The sequence below is a fragment of the Dipodomys spectabilis genome, unplaced genomic scaffold (genome assembly GCF_019054845.1).
Source record: "Dipodomys spectabilis isolate Male_0828 unplaced genomic scaffold, ASM1905484v1 ptg000121l, whole genome shotgun sequence".
Lineage (NCBI taxonomy): Eukaryota > Metazoa > Chordata > Mammalia > Rodentia > Heteromyidae > Dipodomys > Dipodomys spectabilis.
In genome coordinates, this window is record NW_024870798.1 from 5,239,243 (window position 1) to 5,246,046 (window position 6,804).

At 36.2% G+C, this 6,804-nt stretch overlaps 1 pseudogene; it reads left to right on the forward strand.

The window, feature by feature from the left end:
* Positions 1–546: 546 nt before the first annotated feature.
* Positions 547–646, forward strand: LOC122115598 (annotated as a pseudogene).
* The last annotated feature ends 6,158 nt before the right edge of the window (positions 647–6,804 follow it).

The following is a 6,804-nucleotide window of genomic DNA, read 5'->3' on the forward strand; positions in this document are numbered from 1 at the left end:
GATAGGGAGAGGGAACATTTTCCCTCTGTAGCCTGGCGTTCCAAGAGTTTTCCTAATCCCAAACACAGTCCTCAGATAATCCCGAGGCTGGAGCCTGCATCATTCTGCCCCCTCAACATAGACCCTGAATCTTCACAGTTCAGGTAGACATTTGTCCCAGGAAGACCTCATTTGGGAAATTTTAACCTGCAGAAAGTTAGAAGTAGCTCTTAAGTAAGGCTTACTTTGAATCCATTAGCTCCACAAAGCTAACTAGGTTGATAAATAAGTACTTGAAAAGCCACCACCTTTGGACTTAGCTGTAAAGGCTTCAAAGTATGATCAAATTTAAAATGAAAATGACAAAATAGTCATTGAACAAAAAATTGAAAATGTGAGCAATCGACCAAACTATATAAGTTTTTTCCACTGTACACAGAAATTTAGAGAAATAAGATCAATAGCATTTTTAGGAACAATAAGGGTTCCTTGTTACAAATAGGCAACCATGGATATATGTCTGTATAAAGATTGTATCATTACGTACTTAAATTTAGAGGATAATACATGCTTCAGCAGCAGGTCTACCCAAATTACAACAATACAGAGATTAACATGGCACTTGCACAAGGAGGATATGAAAATTTGTGAAGTATTCCATATTTTTCATTCTCCTGATGCAAGAAATGAAAAACAGTTATTAAAAAGTTGATTACAAAAATACAAGTGTAACAATACATGTAATTCATAGAATTAAAGGTTAGTTTGACATCAGTGTATTAAATTTTCTCCTTAGAAAGGCCTTTACATAACATAACCTTTACAAAACTTGAAATTAGATAATATTGCCATTTTATACCAAAGAAATAAAATAATATAAGAAACTACAAAAAAAAGGAGTCTTAAAATTCTTCTATATGGAATGCAATCCGCAAGGTCACATTTATTAATGAGTCTATACATTATATTACAATGTAGAATTCAAAGTATTATATCTAGGAGAGAATGATATAGATTATGGACATTACACAAACATAGATATACTTTTTTCAGAAAAGCACCCGGAACATCTTTAGTTTCTATACAATTCATTTCAACAGAAAAGTTAAAAATATTTCTGATTTAAAAAATCACAAACTCTGCAGAAATCATTACAGATGTATACAAACAACTCTTGAATACATTTTGATATCAAAGTCATGCAATTCACTTGGAAGAATACCATGGAATACATAAATTTTTATAGTAAGATATTGCTGTTGTTTTGTATTGTGAAAAAAATTTGTAGGGACACAAAAGATGGACTGGCATTTTTGAAATTTAAGAAACTTAACCAAACCATTACGACTTAGGAGAACAATTTGTACAGCCTTAGACAACTTCAAAAAGGTAGTGATACATACTTATCTTTTGGCAATATCAAATTCAGTTTCTTCAAAGTTGTTCTTCAGACCTGGTTTGATATAGTGGTTCAACAGAAGGAGATACAGAGTATCTTTGCTATTTCTATTCCCAGCAGCAAGATGCAAGGAGGTCAAGAGACCTTTAGTTTGGGGATTGGTATCTGCATCATGATGAAGTAATAAAGTAGCCATTCTGGTATTATTCCACATATAAGTACTGTGCAGGGGTGTCCAGCCATTCAGAGTTATTGCATGAATATCTGCCTTGAGCTACCAACTCATGGACAATGAATAAGTGTCCACTCTTGGCTTCGCGATGAAGAGGGGTATACTCATCCTCATCCCTAGTATTCATCTGGGTGGCCTTTTTGGAAAGTAGTGTTCACACCACAGTAAGCCGATAAATTTCGGCATCCCAAAGAAGAAATTTGCTTGGATCCTACTCCATTTTTTTCTTGCAATTGATACCATTCCTCATTTTTTCATCATGTTCCTTGTCTTCGTCAGAATTGCCTAACCAGAGATTTTGAGTACCAGTGGGAATGAGGTGTCCATGTATTTCCCCAATAGTTCACATTGGTTGAACTGGTCTGAAAAAACTGGTGAATGTTCTACATATGTTTTTTCACCATGATTTATTTTCTCTTTTTCCATTTTTACTATTCTAAATTATTCTAACTGGAGAGTAGTGAATTATAGGGAGCAGAGGAAAGATTTTCCTCAGTATTCAAAGGTAAAGACTGAAAATATGGACCAGTGGTGTCTTCATGTGCAGCTTATTCTAGGAATGAGAAAATAGGAAACAATGCCTTCTATGTAAATGATTTGGGAAATACCATGTTAAAGTGTAAGAGAACTCACTTCAACATATGGGATTTAAGAGCTTTCTAGTAGCTTTCTAATGTTGGTATCCAACATTAGAAAAAATGTATAATGCATTAGTAAAATAGAAGTCCTTTGTATGACTACCTAAATTCTTTTTTTTAAGACACTTGTTTTCATCTAAAAATAGGCCTATCTATTGTCTTCAGGTGATTTTGATGATTGAAGATGCTTAATGAGAAGTCAAAATGTATTAGTAGTCCTTTGCTATCAATTAAATTTCACTTTTTCTTCTTGGAGAATATAATGATCAAAGCAATAGTTCAGAATCAGCAAGCAATAATTCAGAATCATGCTTCAAGTGCCAGTGAATCACCAGTAAGTAATCCTCGATTCCATTTTCCACAAAGTTTTTTTACAGATACAATCTGCCTGCCTTCTCTAGCTGCTTTCCTAGCCTGGATCTATTACTTCATTTTACAGGAAAAGTGTGATTCAACTGATTTCAGACAGATCTGTTAGTAGAATTATCAAATATTGAGATTCTTTTTTTTTTAATTAGTTGTGGGGCCTGAACTCTGGGCCTGGGCACTGTGCTTGAGCTCTTCAAATCAAGGCAAGCACTCTACCACTTGAGCCACAGCACCACTTCTGGATTTTTCTGTTCATGTGGTGCTGTTTTGGGAAATGGCAGAGCAGAAAGTGAAATGATGCAACCAAAAATATAAAAGCAAAATAAATTAGGATAATTATGGAGCAATCATATTGTCTATGAGAACCATAAAACAGAGAGAGGAAAAGAGATCCAGATGTGCAATGACCTAGCTACCCACAAAATCCATGCTTCTACTCAATTTACAGAGCAAACAAGTTTTTTTTATTTTTAAAATAAGATGAAATAGAATTTATGTATTTACTTGAAATGAGTAAATACATTGTTAGTCGCCTACATAAAGAGACATAGCTTTGACTAAATTACAGATAAGAATCTTAATCCTTGGGCTGGGAAGGTGGCTCAGTGTAGAGTGCTTGCCTTGCAGCTTACTACAGTGCAGACACTACTTTCCAAAAAGGCCACTCATATGAATACTAGGTATGAGGATAAGTATAATCCTCTTCATCGGGAAGCCTAGAGTGGACACTTAGACATTGTCCATGAGTTGGTATCTCAAGGCAGATATTTATCCAATAACTGTGAATGGCTGGACACACCTGCACAGTGCTTATATGTGGAACATATTGCAACAGCACACACACACACACACACACACACACACACACACACACACACACATCATCAGATTTCTTCTTAAGTATTTTTTGTGTATGGTCTTAAGAAGAAATTTACATTACTAACTTGAATTTCTGACAGAACAATATAATCACTGTACATCTTGCTTCTATACTCTCATTATTAAATTGCTATCTAAGTATGTGCAATAGATAAGTATAGGAAAAAGTAGGAGCCACACTGGTGGCTCATGTCTTTATTCCTAGCTAATCAGAAAGACAAAATCTGATGATTGTGGTTTGAAACCAGACCAAGAAAAATAGTCCATTAGATTATGGTTTGAAAGTAACCAGCAAAAGCTAGAAATGGAGCTCTTACAAGCGGTAAAATGCTAGCCTTGAGAAAACTAAAACAAAATAAACAACAAATACTGAGACAGAGCCAGGCCCTGAGTTCAAGCTCTAGTATTAGCACCAAACTAATGAATGAATGAATGAATGAATTAACTAAAAATAAATTAAATGGTCACATGTGGAGAGACAGGGAAAATGTAACCACCGTGGTGAGTGGATTATGTATTATTTTGTAATAAGGCAAATTATCATTTTTCCTAATCACTAATATTTTTTGGACATATTTTGTTTTTTTATTGTGAAAATACTGTACAGAGGAGTTACAATTACATGGGCAAGATAGTGAGTACATTTCTTATCAAGCATTGTAGCCTCCTCCGTTGTTTCCCTTTCCATCCTCCCCACCCAATCCTCCCCGCCTTCCCTTCTCCCCTCCCCACCCCCTGCACGAAAGTTGTAAAGTTCGTTTTCGACATTACGACTTGTACATTTCACTGTTGCAATGGGTCTACCTGTATGGACATAATTTGTTTCGGTAAAACATGAGTGTCTTCCAGTACTTCGAATGCTATTAGAACTTAAGTCTCCTTAGAATTAACATATACATCTATGACAGTTAGGGAGGACAAATAGGCCTGTATTATATTCAGATTTTCTGAGCTTTCTTCTGGTGCATTTTGTTTTGCTTTCACATAGGATACCTAGTGAAATATCATAATAATTTGGTCCTCATATCCCTTAGGTTCTTTTCTTTTCTTTTCTATTATTTATTTTTTTTAATTTTTTTGTGAACATACTGTACAGAGGGCTTACAATTACATGGGCAAGATAATGAGTATATTTCTTATCAAGCATTGCAGATTCCTCCTTTCTTTGCCCTTCACCTCCCTTCCCAGCCTCCCCCAGGCCCCCCCCACCCAATCTTCCCACCCCCCCGTCCTCCCTTCCCCCCCTGCCCCCCCCCCGCACCAAAGTTGTAAAGTTCGTTTTCGACATGACAACATGTACTTCTCATTGTTGCAACGGGTCCAACTGTATCCTTAAACGACTAGTTTTTCCCCCTGTCCTCTACAAATTGTACCAACATCAAATATAGTGAAAGCAGGGGTTATACTGTGGGGGAGGGACATACAAAGCAACAAAGAAATAATCTTATAAATGCGTTAGAAACAAATGCATGAAAAAAAAAACATTAAAATACATATCTAAGGGTTCATTTTCCTAACATCACATTATCTGACCTTTTCTGCTTGACTCATACATATACTAGATATTGCAAATAAGGGAAACCATGGGACCTATGTTTCTTTGGGCTTGGCTTACTTCACTTAATATAATTTTTTCCAAGCCTTTCCATTTCCTAACAAATGGGGCAATGTCATTCTTTCTGATGGAGGCATAGAATTCCATTGTGTACATATACAACTTTTTCTTGATCCATTCATCTACTGAGGGGCATCTGGGTTGGTTCCATATCTTAGCTTTGGTAAATAATGCTGCAATAAACATAGTTGTGCTGGTAGCTTTAGTGTGGTCTTGTTTGTAAACATTTGGGTAAATACCCAAAAGTGGGATTGCTTGGTCATAGGGGAGCTCTATGTGAAGTCTTTTGAGGAACCTCCATACTGCTGTCCAACGTGGTTGAACAAGTATACATTCCCACCAACAATGAAGTAAGGTTCCCTTCTGTCCACATCCCCTCCAGCATCTGTTGTTGTTAGAGTTCTTGACTTTTGCCATTCTAACCGGGGTGAGCTGGTATCTCAATGTTGTTTTGATTTGCATTTCTTTTATGGCTAGGGAGATTGAGCATTTCTTCATGTGTCTATTGGCCATCCTTCTTTCTTCTTCAGAGAAGTTTCTCTTTATGTCTTTAGCCAACTTATTTATTGGGCAGTTGTTTCCTTGAGGATTTGTTGTAGGGGGATTTAATTCTTTAAGTTCCAAGTATATTTTAGATATGAGACCCTTGTACGTTGTATGGCTAGTGAAGATCTTCTCCCAATCTGTGGGCTTTCTATTGATCTTGCTAGCTATGTCCTTTGCCATGCAGAAGCTCTGGAACTTCATGCAATCCCATTTGTCCAACCTTTCTGTGATTTGTTGTGTTTCCTGGTCTCTATAAAGAAAATTTCAGCCTGAGCAAGGAGACCTAAGGTTTCTCCTATTCCATCCTGTAATGTTTTCAGAGTGTCTGGTTTGACTCCGAGGTCTTTGATCCATTTGGAATTGATTCTTGTGCCGGGTGATATATAAGGATCTAGCTTTAGTTTTCTACAAGTAGTTAACCAATTTTGCCAGCACCATTTACTGACGAGGTTGTCTTTCTTCCATTCTATTTTTTTAGCTCCTTTATCAAATATTAGATGGCTATATGTCTGTAGGTTCATTTCTGGGTTTTCAATTGTATTCCATTGGTACTGAGGTCTGTTCTTATGCCAGTACCAAGCTGTTTTGATTACTATGGCTTAATAGTAGAGTTTGAAATTTGGTATTGATATTCCTCCAGTAGTGTTCTTTCCATTGAGGATCGTTTTTGCTATTAGGGGACTTTTATTGTTCCATATGAATTTTTAGAATGCCTCTTCTATTTCCTTGAAGAACAAGTTTGGAATTTTGACAGGTATCGCATTGAATTTGTAGATAGCCTTGGGAAGTACTGCCATTTTCACGATGTTAATCTTTCCAATCCAGGTACATGAAATGTCTTGCCATTTTCTAAGTATTGTTTTGATTTCCTTTTTCAAGATTTTAAAGTTTTCATCGTAAAGGTCCTTCACTCATTTTGTTAAGTTAATTCCTAGGTATTTTAATTTTTGTGGGGATATTACAAATGGAGTTGCTTTCCTAATTTCAGCCACACTTTTCTCATTGTTGGCATACAGAAAAGCCATTGATTTTGGGGGCTTAATTTTATACCAGCCTACTTTGCCAAAGTTTTGAATCAGCTTGAGTAATTTGGGAGTGGAGTCTATGGGATTCATTAAATACAAGATCATGTCATCTGCAAAGAAGG